The following is a 14,199-nucleotide window of genomic DNA, read 5'->3' on the forward strand; positions in this document are numbered from 1 at the left end:
GTTGGTCACAGAAACACATGCAGAGTTTCAAATCCAGTTTTATGAACACAATCATAACAATCACACTCTGAACTGTCAACTGTGATCAGTTCCCCCTTGAAGAACCCACATTTGGCTCTTGCACAACACATACAGGTCTCTTGTCTGAGAACAAGGAATACAGTTCTTGCCACTGCCTCCCTGTCCAAAGGATGAGAGAATCATGTTGCCCAGGAAACTCCTGACTCCTCTAACATGGAGCTGAATACTCACATTAGTGCTCATGAGGAACTTGGGAGAGGAAGATGGGGGCATGGTAGGAGTATCATAGCCTAACAGTTAACTCGGATTGAGGGACTGCTATGTGCAGGCACTCTCCGGCTGATTTTGTGTGTACTGTTCATTTCTCCATTGTTTATCAGTCTTTAAGCCCTGATGGCATCTCTTGTATTGCCTAGAAGTAACTGCTACCCTACTGCTTGGCCTTCACATAGTTAAGCCTTCTGACCTCAAGGTAGGAAGGAGGGCACCAAAACCACCTCCCTGTGCTGCACCTGGCTCCCCGCGGAGAGGAATAGCCACCAGCATGTCACTTAGTGGCAATATATGGGCAGTAACATCTACCCCAGGAGGTTTTAGCAAGGATTAAACAGAGTAATTTATGTATTCAAAAACTATTTCCTCAGCGCTTATTATTTGGTAGGCACAACTTTAATCAATAAAGAAAATAGAAAAAAAAAAAAAAAACCTCTACATAATCTGACCGAAATCTTTATCCTGACAACACACAGCTTCTCCGTGTAGGTGCTGTCCTCATGCCCTCGTGTGTACCTGTGTATGTTTGTGTGCATGTGTCTGTGCATGTATGTGTGCGTGTGTCTGTGTGTGTATGTGTGTGGGATGCTAACAGTGTGTTCAAAATGCTGAATGCAGTGTTTGGGAAATAACACCTTCTTCAATAAATTAACCATTTTCATTATATCAATTACTACATTGTTTATTAGGCAGTATTAAGATTATTTTTAATAAGTTTATATTTAATAAGTATTAATTTCATATTTTGTCACTTTAAAACTAAAAAAAAAATCCTTCAAGAAAACCTAGGTCAACTACAGAGACTGTTTTTTGATTCTTTGGACTAAGATTTTATGCACAGGTCTGGTCTCTTATTCAAATGTACCAATTAACATGCCAAACACAAGTATGACTTTCTTCCAGTCTGTCAAAAAGACAGACGTGTTCTTCAAGGCCTTACTTTCCATGACTGGCCCCCAGTACCCGGGATGCCGAGGCTCACACTCATTCCACATGATAATCACTTAGCTTCACCTAGCTTTGAAGACAAGGAGGAAGGCAGAGAAAAAGAAAGCCAAGCAGGCAATTTGCAATCCAAGCATACTCATCAACTCCCCAGTCATCTCGCCAGCGCCAGGATGAATCTCGTGTAGTTGTGTGTGGCTCACTGCAAAAGCCTGGGTCAGAGACTGAAAATAAATCACCTGAGACTCACAAGTGCATCAGTGGCCGGCTTCCAACAGTCGTTCAATGAGTGTATGCAACTGACTGACACCGCTCCAAGGTTAATGTTAAGATGCTCTGCTTTGAGCCCTTGTGATACACACACACACACACACAAAATTAAGGTATTATTATTAAGGGACAAAACCCAACAAATGTGAGGTGTTTTTTAAACAGTCTCAATAAATGGCAAGTTAGGGCTACAGCTGTGTTTATGTGTGCAGTTTGTGTGTACTTGTGTGTGTAGTGTGTGTGTGCTTTAAGTACCTATTGGGGATAAGAGTGAAAAGGTGGACACCAGCTAATATCAACTGTAAACGTGACACAGAGGAAAGACTTCCCAGTCTGACCTAATTCCCAGAGCCCCGCTGCGGCCCTGTCCCTGCTCCTCTCTGAGGGGGTGTTCTTTCTTCACTGGTGTCGAAGGCCTGCCAGGAATGCACCTTAAGTATCCCGGGATGCCAAATGTCTACATGCCATTCTCCTCATGAGTGTTTCCACTCCACTTCACAGATGGCTGATATCATTAGGTAGTACTGTTCTACAGACAGCGGCCTTGGTAGAATCAAGATCAGACTCTGGAAGTCAGGGTGAAGAATGGCACATGGTTAGGTAAAAAGCAACTGAGTGGCCAGTCCTGAAAGTATGTATACATACAGGTACCAATATGATAATATGGACTGAGCAGGCTGTATTTACATATTTAGGAATATATATATGATATATACATATATATATATTGCATTTACACACATATACATATGTGAAATAATAATTAAAGAAAAAGGTAAAGAATCTGGTGGGGATATATGGGAGAGGTTTAAGGAAGATTATTTGAATTTCAAAAAAAATTATGAAATAAATATGTTAAAAAAGGAAGCCCTTCAAAAAAGTAAAAATTAAAAAAAAAAAGGAAATCTATCAAACAAAAAATTTTTAAGAAGCAAGGCACATCTTCCGTCCCTTTACCCTGCAGGAAAACCATCACCAAGTTGAAGACTTTCTAAGGCATGGCTGCCCGTGGCACTCCCCACAGGTGCTCTGCTGCCGTCTCACCTAAGAATCCTCAAGCAGTGAGCGTGTGCAAGGTCAAATTCACTCCTTTGCCCCATAGCCTGTCTCCCCTCAGTTCTTGATTCTGCTTAGGGAGCCAGACCTTTGGGGCACTGTGCTATCAGTCCTCTGCCAGGTCTCAGCAGTGACCAAGGTCTCCCTCAGAGATGGTTCCCAAGTTCCTGTCTGCACCCCCCTTTTACAGCCTAGGTGACCCTCCAGTCACCCTCATCCAATCATCTTATTTTCTGCTGCTAGAATGATTGAAGACTAAAGCCTCCCCATATCATCTCCTGAGTTTACAACTTGACTCCCTGGAACTATAGGTTAAGTGTGAGTTTTAGAAGATGGTCCCATGGTCTCAGCTCCCAACATCCATCCGCCTTCCATACCCTTCTGCTTCAGCCCTACATACTGCTCACTACCACTCAGACAAAGGCACAAACTTTCACACTCTCATGTTTTTGCATGAGTCTGGAGTGTCCCCACCCCCACCCCTTTGTCCATCTGGCAAAATTCTATTCATCCCTTAAGGCTCAACTCAAATGTCACTTCTGCTGCTGAGTCCTTCCTGATCCCCACTCCATCCCCCTTTCCTCAAATCAATCACTCGCGGGCGCTCCCATGGCACTCTGTTCACAACCTCTAACGTGACATTTATCAAGCAGGATTGTAGTTAGTTATTTACTCATCTGTCTCCCTTCCTAAATTATGAGCTCTGTGAGGAAAGAGGCCACAGGACAGTCATGTTTATATCCCCAACACCCAAAAGATGGAGCCCCGGAATATGCTGGAGAAGCAGCATCCAGGAAATGCTTACACAAACAGAGCTGGGAACCCACAGAGGGCTTTAGCTAGAGGGAGCCAAAATGAGAACTGTGCTTAACATTTTCGTCTTGAGAAATTAAAACAAAAACGTAATCAACAGCTACCTGCCTTCACGACTTAGCAGCGAAGACGGATGTTCTCAAGCAGATGGAGAGAATTACTTTGAAAGGGAAATCTGTCAGTAAAACACCTTCCAGCTCAACCTCGCATTCTCAGTGACAAGTCAGGAGATCTCTGAAGTTAAAGAAAGGACATGCTAATTACTATGCTTCTGAGATGGAACAGGCTTGATTTTCCCTTTTCAATTACTGTGGATCAAACCCAGGGCTAGTCAAGCATTACCACAGAGCTACAGCAACAACATCTCCTGTTGTCTTTTTTGAGCTGAAGCCAAACTGGCCTTGAATTCTTGGGCTCAAACAACCCTTCGGCTTCTACCTCTCCAGGTGCTGGGGGGGGGGGCGCGTACAGGCCCACACAATGGATGGGTGTGTGTGTGTGTGTGTGTGTGTTTGCTTTTTAATAAATCAATAATTTCTGTACATGTTCTTTGAAGGTAGACCTTATCTATAATAATACAAAACTAATAAGCATGATAGTATATTAGAGTCCTGAAAATGTTTCATGATCACTTATAAGGATATAACATGACTGTACTTTCAGCATCCAAAGAAAATAGTGTATGTTATTAAATTATAATAACATGGGGAGGGGAGCACACAGATAATCCATCTCCCTGCTGACAAATTCAGTTGGAACCTGTCAGAGTTCACAGGGAGGGCATTCTTATCAACTGAACAGAGAGCTGAAAAGAAGTGAATTCCAAGAAGGAGCTTTTCTTAGCATTTCAAAAAGATGTCAACCCGACTAGGGAAAATGTTTGTTTTGTCTGGAAAAAAATATCAATGTTTGAGCATTCACAGACCACAGGGAGGTTTACAGTCGGGAGCAGCGAAGCTCTTTCTAGAGTGTCAGTGAACTGGGCTGTATCGACAAATGTTTCTAGCTGGCCTTACCCACAGACGAGAAAATGCCCCTGTGGTATGAAAGGCTAATTCCTTTCTCAAAACGTTTCGTGCAGTTTTGCTCTGTGGATATAAAGATGCACAGAGGCTCAAATTTCAATCAGAAATGGACTCTCTAACATAATTCTTTAGAGACGCACTCTGGCAACAACGTGCAGACTGGATTACACTGACGGGGGGGGGGGGGGGGGGGGGGGGGGCTGCCGAGCTAGTGCGGCAAGTGAGGTGGGTGGCCAAGGCAGTCAGGAGCGGGAAGGTGACAACAGGGAGCGGTGGGGACAGACAATTAGACACCCATTTAATGCCACCAGTCCAAGGGCACAGCCTGGATGAAGGGGGTGAACATGCCTAGATGAAGGGGGGTGAACATTTCCAAGTCCACTTTTGTTGAATCAACACAACTTAGGGAAAAGGAAATGTCTCATCAGCATTCAGAGTTCAACACAGCTTCTGAAAATCACCCCCAAATCACACTGCTCACTCGAGACGAATGTGCTGGTGTGCCAACACCAGGTGCTAATCATCTATGGGTGCCGGGTAGGTACTTCCTTCAGCCTGGTACGCCACACTGTCCTTGTTTGCCCTCCGTCCACGCACCTACTCACACACATCCATACCACAGCTAACTGAAGCTCCTGTAGAGGACACTAACCTAGGGGCTGAGAAGTCAGCAGGACACATAACCCTAGTCTCACAAAGTGGACACACTAGGGATGGAGAATGCCCAACGCTGTACCTAGCCCGAAGCTGATTCCCAAAATATTGTCATGGTTAATTTCAATAAGTAATCCCCAGTGAGTTCAAGCCCAGAATAACTAACTCATAGACAGACAATGTTTCCTTACCTGTCATCGAAGGACATGTCATCACAGTGTCCTCAAACCTACTGTAATAGACAGACAATGTTTCCTTACCTGTCATCGAAGGACATGTCATCATAGTGTCCTCAAACCTACTGTAATAGACAGACAATGTTTCCTTACCTGTCATCGAAGGACATGTCATCATAGTGTCCTCAAACCTACTGTAATAGACAGACAATGTTTCCTTACCTGTCATCGAAGGACATGTCATCACAGTGTCCTCAAACCTACTGTAATCAACTAGTTTTCTGTTTTGTTTTTCTTTTGTTTTCTTTTCCCCTTAGTGATGGGGATCAAACCCAGGGCCTTATGCATGTCAGGCGCCCACTCCACCATGGGGCCATATCTCTGACTGTTTCCCCCAGTTTTAAACTAATCCCATTGATCTCCTGACGAACTGCTTGCTGAACTTAGCTGGGTGACTTGGGGGAACAGACGCATTCTAAGAAAGGGCATTTTTCCATTACCTTTCACACTTCAATACAGCCGCCAACAGCAACTGTGAATGAAGTACAGTGCTGCTTTAAGATCATGATCTACGGTGGGAGGGCTCTGGCGGCCCATATACTAGACCTTCGGGTTCTTCCAGCCCAGCAATCTTCCCTAGTCTTTCTTTAAAATCCCATCAGTTGCCTTTTTAATATTAATAAAAAGTTCCATATTAAATGAAAATCTTAACAGTTTACAGTAGAAGAGCCACACAGGGCATTGACAGGTCATCAGAGGACATTATTTTGGCCTCCAATCCAAATACTGGAAGTCAAAGTATTATCCCTGAGGAGAATCATCCCTGTAATCTAAAATCGGCACCAACAGAAAGTGCTCTTTGAATGAATTGTTTGACCGCCACAGGTTCCTTAAAGGTAGAAATGCAACTGGGTGACACACAAAAACCTAAGCCTTCATTCGGAGTAGCAATCACAATACCAGCTTCATGGTGACTGAGCGCCTCCTGCTGGTCAGTGGGGGAAGTTCAGCTACAATAACGGGCCAACCGTCATTGTAAGCATTTGTGAGCCAACTCCGTACTTTATCAATACAAAATGTGTGCTTGTAAACACGGTTAGAAGTAGAAATGCGCAATAGTGACCAAGAGGCTCACACAATATGAGGAGCCACATCTCTGTTCCTCGTTCGCACAGTTCTTTATAACCCAACAGTTTCGTTATCTGGTAAGGGTCCAGATGAGACGAGCAAGACGTGTTTTACACTTAGAAATGCCACATGTCTAACATGTACAACTAACTCTGCCTCAACATTATCCTTCCCCCCCCCCCTTATTCAGAATGCTTGTTTCCACTCCATTACTTTAGAAACGCTCAGTGGATTGTGCACACCAGCTCCGTTCCGGGAACAAACACGTTAGGTGCAGTGTCACCAACTCCCTGGCTGGCAGGCAGCAGTGGTACAAATCTGTTTGGCAACCGCTGTATAAGAATGCAAATATGGCACTAAAAGGCTAATTAAAGGTGTCAAATGGTGATGTATATACAATCAATACACACGGCGCCAAGGACTACCTACATGGCCATCATTGAGCCTCAACAGTTCAATTTTTATTGCACTGAACCAGCCAACTCCCGCCTAAAGATGCCAATTAGTGAGATGGAGGCCCATACTTTTAACCACGGTACCCTTTTGCTGTGGGGACACAACCCAGGAGTCTGTAAGGCACCTCGGGTGACTTTTTAAAATACCTTATTTAATTTTATTTTATGCGCATTGGTGCGAGGGTGTCAGATCCCCTGGAACTGGAGTTACCAACAGTTGTGAGGTGCCATGTGGGTGCTGGGAATTGAACCTGGGTCCTCTGGAAGAGCAGCCAGTGCTCTTAACTGCTGAGCCATTTCTCTAGCCCCTCAGGTGACTTTACGCAACCAGATTTGCTGGACACCAAATCTATAGACTGGTGTGAAAGCTACTGCTTCCGGGGCCATAGAATCCAGGAAAGCATAAAGTGGGCAGGGTGGCACATGCCTCTATCCCAGCACTTAGGAACCAAGGCAGGATTCTGCAAACCCGAGAACATACAGGCGAGCCCAGTGGTCAGCCTGGGTTATAGAGGGAGAGAGACCTGACTTAAAAAATACATTAAGAAGTTCAAAACTGAACGAGGTGCCTAGTGTATAGATTCCACTCATCCCTCAGGACTACTCAAGTCTCAAGTCTTCCAGTGCTTCCTCGGCCTCTTTCCTACTGCACCCTTCTAATTTCCTACACAGCCTTTAGGGCCCGTGCCACACGATTCTGTATGACATCCTCTGCAGTGTGTTGTTCTCTGGTCACTTTGTGAAAAGACAGAAAGACCTTCGCACGGCATGCCATCGCCTCGTCTTCTGCCAACATCACTGAGAGCGAGCACTCAGTCCTGGCTACGGGGCACTTTCCAGTTCACAAAGGGCCTTCGCATGTACCCATCACATGTGAGCTACACAAGCTGCATTTACAGGAAATGAAATGGGAATTAAAACTCAAACCCAGGTTTTCTTATAATCATTTGTTTCCTTCACACGTGCGATGCTGACAATATGGTGCTATAGGGGTCCTACTGTCCCCAGATGCCAACAGCAGGAGAAAGGACAAAGTACTGGAAGCCAGTGAGAAAAAGACAAACCAGAACCCCTACAGGCAACGGTGGTGGGGAAGCAAGATCAAGAGAGACAGGAGACAAACCCAGAGCAAAGGATGCTGGCTCCCTCTCTCAAACTGGTTCGGCTCCGACACAGTAACATGAAACTCGGCATCTTCATCTGTAAACCCAACGAGTAAGCCTTCCTTGGCACCTCTGGAGACTGTGAAGGTAGAAAAAGACTGACCGATGGACTGATCTGTCTACCTACTCACCTACCTACATTTTCATTTCTTAATTTGTATTTATTAAAAAGTTGAACTTGGGAGACTGCGGAGATGGCTCATGAGGATCTTACTTCAATCCCTAGCAGCCATGTTAAAACAAACAAAAAAACCACAGGGTATTGCAGTACATGCCTATAATCTCAGTCCTGAGAGGGGGGTGGGGGGGGTGGGGGGGGTTGGACATGACTGAGGCAGGAGACTCCCTGGGGCTCCCTGGACAGGCATTCTAGCTGAATCAGTGGGATACGGGTTCAATGAGAGACCCTGTGTCAAAAAAATGAGGTAATGGAGAGTGGTTGAGGACAACACCAGGTATCGATCCATGACCTCCACATGTGCTCGCGCTCTCTCGCTCTCTCTCTCTCTCTCTCTCTCTCTCTCACACACACACACACACACACACACACACACACACACACACAGAGAGAGAGAGAGAGAGAGAGAGAGAGAGAGAGAGAAGGAGAAGAGAAGAAAAGAGAAGAAAAGTACTCAATATATTTAAAAAACAAAACAAGACAAAAAAAAAAAAAAAACCCCAGGCAATGAACTAAAATACAGTGTGCACAGTAACTCTTCTTTCTTCCTCCTGCTTTTTAATGGACTGGGATTTTTCTCCTTTTCAATTCCCAAATGACTTTTGTAATTTAAAATTAATACATGCAGCTGTAGAGATCTTTATTTTCCATGCCCAAAGTCATCACTACACCATTATAATACCAAGTACTGAAATGCAAAACAGACTTTTTTTTTTTTTTCACCCATAGATTAAGAAAACCCACCAAGTTCTGGGACACCCACTGATGACTAACAGGTCGGGAAACGGGCCCTCCCACACCCTGCAGGCAATGCAACTTTTAAGAAATACACAGGGCAGTTGGTTCCTTTAAACTCCCAACACGCATATCTTGGGGGTTCCGTGCTTTAAGAACAGAGGCCCGGTGCCCATAGCATTTGCCTCAGCCATGTATATATCACAAAAAAGGAAACAAAACAAGCCGACAACAACATAGGGACAGCGGTTACAAGAATGGCTGCGTGTTCATAGCTGCGAAGTACTCACTGTTGCGTCGAGTGTGTTCAACCTATTGATTTAGAGGGACAACCAAACCTAAATGAAAAGAGTAAATTACAGAGAAATAGATACAACAACACTGTTTTCGAAAAAAAAACACATGCCTAGCAATACACTTGTAAGTGTGAGCAACAGAAAGCGGGACCAAGAAAACTCCCCACCATTAACACTGCTGACTTCCGGAGTCTGGTGTCAGGGAAGGGAGAGACAATATTAACAACCACAGTATAACGGTGAGGTTTGGTGTATCAGCTAAAAAAATACATTTAAAAAAGTGTGACAGCCTATGTGGAGACCATTAGGAAGACATATTGAGAACATTTCTCTTACTTAAAATCAAGAACATAAGAGCATCAGAGGCAGACCTGGTAACACATATGTGCAATCCAGCACTTGGAGGAAGAGGCAGGAGGATCAGGAACTCAAGGTTGTACTGTGGCTGTTAAGACCAGCCTGAGCTACTTGAGACTCTGGAGAGGGGGGGGGGGAGGAGGAGAACAGGGAGAAGGGAGGAAGGGAGGAAGGGAGAGAGAAAGGAAAATGAGAAGAAGGGGAACAGAAGGGGGTTCAGGATGTGTGTGTGTGTCAATTTTTCCAAGGGGAAAAAGCAATGAATGAAAAAGATACCTAAGTAAAAAACCAACCAAATAAACAAAAGACCAGCAATAAGCAGACTGGGCCTGGAGCAGAGTCTGGAGCCCATGAAGGAAGACATGAAAGTGACCAGCAGGCTGGCAGTCCACACAGAGGGAGGGAAAGGCTAGGGCGGGAGCAGGAGGTAGTGCGATTGCTTTCCTAGCATTCAGAAAGCACAGACAGTGTCCGAATTCTCTCCTTGCTCTGAGGGAAGAAAGCAAAGGGAAGCTGGGTGTGTTTCCTCTTCTGCTGACTTATATCCCCACCATGTGTTCTGCTCAGGACGTCATTTTCTGCTTACATATATACGTATGTGTTAGAGTACGTATGTGAACCTGTGTGTATTATAATTTGTATTTATACACACATTTAATTCAAGTAGAACATAAAATGAAAGACTGGAAGCATATAGGTCAAAAATACTGCAGTGAATACCTTCAATTAACTGCTACTGGGGCAAGAACCAGCAGCATCCAAATCCCAGAAGCCACTTCACTGACCTATGTACTGAGTGTGGTGGGGGCAGCAAACACCGCAACTCTGCACATGGAGAGTAGAGAAGAGCCTCCGGCAGTCGGGTCTCCAACTTCCATCGTACTGGGGCAGGATTTCTTGTTTCTGCTTGCATCTCATAGTCCAGGCTAGCTGGCCTGCAAGCTTCCAGAAGATTCTCCCAGCTCCACCCTCCATCTCGCTGTACTTGAGTCTTGAGATTACAGATGTGCAACACCACATCTGGCTTTTTACATGGGTTCCCAAGATCAATCTTAGGTCATCAGCCTTGCATGGCAAGCGCTTTTACCCGATGAGCAGTCTCTCTGGCCCAGAAGCCCCTGTTTGTTCCATTCCGTTCACTTCTTCCTCCAAAAGGAACCACTTACTTTTGTGACTCACAACACTATAAATTTCACCTTTATAGGAATGGCAGCATACATGTGTACTCCTGTGTCTGGCTTATGTCACTCAGCATGTTTGTGCGATCCATCCACAGTGTGGTGTGCACCTGTAGACAGTTCATCTGTAGCTGCTGTGTAATATCAATGTCTGAATACACCATTATACTACAGAGAACACTGACTGGGATGTTTCCAACAGGAACATTTTAAGAATGGCCCTGCCGTAAACATTTTTCCTGTGTCTGTGGGACAGTTCCATTTGAGTGGGCGCACAGTTTCTAGAGAGACTGTACTTAAGCAGTCCCACCAATATGAGAATTTCAGCTAGAAACATTCGATAAGCCTGGCATTTTATCTGAGCTGCTCTGGTAGGTATAGTGGTATATCATGATTACAGTCTGTGATTTCCTGACTAACAAAAGCCTTTGCATACATTCATCACAGTCCAAGAAACTTTACATCCTCTGCTACTGCCTTTCTAAGGGACCATCTGCCTTGGAGGCTCTTTATTTATGGTGAATAGAGTTCCCATATCAGATGAATATATGAAGATACTGACTTCCACTCCAGTTTGTCTTAACTCTTGGTATTTTCTTTGAAAAACAGATTTTTTTCCTTTTTTCTTTATGTTTATTTATTTGTTTCGAGATAGGGTTTCTCTGTATAGCCCTGGCTGTCCTGGAACTCGCTCTGCAAATCAGGCTGGTCTCAAACTCAGAGATCTACCTGCTTCTGCCTCCCGAGTGCTGGGATTATAGGTGTGCACCACCACCACTGGGCTTTTTTTTTGGGGGGGGGGATAAGGGTAGGGGAAGCAGTTTTAGTGGCTTTGAAATCTGTGCCTATTCCATGGTCATTGTGTGACCTTACTTTTAGGTCCACAATCCCTTTGGAATGGCTTGTTACTTGGGTGACAGCAGAGGGCAAGACTCCTTTCTCCCCATGTGGACATCAGTTGACCTCATGCCATTCCCCGAAAAAGCCACCCTTCCACTGCATTGTGTCACCTCTAGGGCAAGTGAGGGGACAACCTGTGTGTGGGACTGACCCTAAGCACCCTGTGCTGTTCTCCTGATCCACTTGTCTGTCCGTGTGCGATACCCTGCTGCAGCCTGACTTCAACACTGCCGCTGTGTCTTTTCTTCAATGCTGCCTTGGTTTCGCTGGGTTCTTCGTACTGTCATATAAACTGTGACAGAAGCCAGCTTATCAAGTGACAACACAGAAACAAAAATCCGGATGGGGACTCTAAGTGGGTTTGCTCTGGATATACAACCCAATCTGAAGGGAGCTGGCCTCTTTCTCACACTGACCTTTCTAGTTTCTGAAGACATCCAGCCCTCTACTGGATTCTCCTTAGCTTCTCTAGCTGATGTTTCATGGTATTTGATGTGAAGTTCTCATTAGGTTTATGCCCACATATTTCAAGTACTTGGGGGGGGGGGGGTTGTGTAGTTGGGTGTTCTGCCTGTTTGTGTATCTGTGCACCAACTGTGAGCCCAATGCCTCTGGAGGCCAGGAGAGGGCGTCGGATCCTCTGGAACTGGAATTGCAGAGGGTTGTGAGCCACCATGTGGGTGCTGGGACTCAAACCCAGGTCCTCTGGAAGAGCAGCTAGTGAGTGCTCTTAACTGCTGAGCCATCTCACCAGCCTCTACTTTAAGTTATTTTAATGAACTTCCCTGCAGGGCAGTTAGAGGGCTAATACAGAGCCTTGTGGGTAACAGGCAGGAACCCTGCTACTGAGCTACACTCCTTGCTCAGTTATTTTAAATAGCAAAAAGAAGAGCATCTTTCAATGTTGCAGATTTTTGTTGTTGCTCTGTGGCCTGTAAAACCTTGAGAAAGCCCCAGGCTGCTGCTTCTAACTACCTCCTGACACACTGCTGTCTTATATTCCCCGTGGTAATAATGGATACATCAATGACTTGATCAATGACCTGGAGCTGCAACAACTAAAAGTCCTTCAAAGTTCCGGGTCTTTGGTTTCACTGCTTGATCAATCATCCAAATGGATAAGGTCTCCTCATTGTTAGCCTTCCTTTGGAAGTCAACTTGACCTTGTGGGGAAAAAACTAACCCAGAGTAATGACTACAGAGAACCCTTCAAGCAACAAACAGTCTCAGAAGTGCATACAGAAGCTAACGGCTACAGACAGTTACTCTGCCACGTTCAGAGTTGGCTGCAGGACGTTCAAGAGCGACTTTAAACTCTGCTTCATCCTCTCTCCAAGGCAAAAAAAAAAGGTAACACACAATTCGGAGTGCAAAGTACATTCTGTGTGAAGAAGCAGAGGTTAGAGACGGGAGCCTGGCGGCGTGTGTGCAGCCCCGTGGGCAGAATCTCTCCAAAAGGACACCCAGTGTTCAAAGTGGCTGCCCCAGCGAGAAGTAGGAAAGTGTGTCGGGGCTGGGAACCTTCGTTTTCATGGAGAGTTCTTTCTACAGCTTGACTTTTTGTCACAACACAGTGCTTTCAATTCCACATGTAAATCTAGAAGTGATGCAAACATATAAGCAATAGTATATATTTTAAAATAGTCTTCAAAAACAAATATTCTATTAAATTACCATAAGCCACCTCAATATCCCAGAGTTTCAACCTTCTGGTCTAATAATCTCAACCAAACTGCTTATTTCAAAAGGGTCCGAAGGACGAGGCTGTGGCTCAGGGGTGAAGCATTTGTCTGGCAAACCTAAGGCCTTGGGTTTGAGCTCTGGTACAAGGGAGTGGAAACTATGAGTCATGAAAAGTACTTTGCTGAATGACGTATGCAATTTTCCTCCCCAGGAAAACATGGTCACTAGCTGGGGCAGTAGCTCCATGGCACAGTGCACTGCCTAGTGTGTGCAAGGCCCTGGACATGATTCCCAAGGGCCCAAGGCAAAATAACAAAACTGTTCACCATGTGCACTGCATGGCTAATGTCAGACCACTGGTTACTACAGAACAACAAGAACAGGTATCCTAGGGGCAGGATGGAGCTTAACTGGCTAAGTACTTGCCTAGCACATACAAAGCCTGGGTTCAATTCCCAGAAGAGCATAAAAAACTAGGCATGGTCACATACACCTGTCATCCCAGCACTCGGGAGGCAGAGATCAGGAGTCCCAAGGCCATTATTGGCTACAGAGCAAGTAAGGCCCAAACTACATGATACCCTGTCCTGAAACAAAAGCAAAACAGAGGTACCAATCGAGGTATGTGCCAGATTTTTAAGCCCCTCCCTTTTTTCAAATACTCCTTTTTACTGTAATATTGTATCAGTCCGTGCACCAAAATAATCCATTATATCTCTCCCACTTCTGAAGACAAAGTCAGAAACTGCTACTTCTCAAAACAGAGTTAAACAAGAATTAACACCCAATGCACAAGACCAGCTGTCCAAAGAAGAAACTAGCACTAAGAAACTCTGTGTGTGTGTGTGTGTGTGTGTGTGTGTGTGTGTGTGTGTGTGTGTGTGTTTGTCTGA

The 14,199-nt window shown here is 44.9% G+C and overlaps 1 protein-coding gene across 1 annotated transcript in view; it reads right to left on the reverse strand.

The window, feature by feature from the left end:
• The window catches only part of Stx8 (syntaxin 8), a 257,224-nt gene that overhangs the window by 214,091 nt on the left and 28,934 nt on the right, over positions 1-14,199 (reverse strand). The gene's annotated exons all lie outside the window — the stretch shown is intronic.

Source organism: Peromyscus californicus, unplaced genomic scaffold (assembly GCF_007827085.1).
Source record: "Peromyscus californicus insignis strain IS unplaced genomic scaffold, ASM782708v3 Scaffold_3__1_contigs__length_106647218, whole genome shotgun sequence".
Taxonomy (NCBI): Eukaryota; Metazoa; Chordata; class Mammalia; order Rodentia; family Cricetidae; genus Peromyscus; species Peromyscus californicus.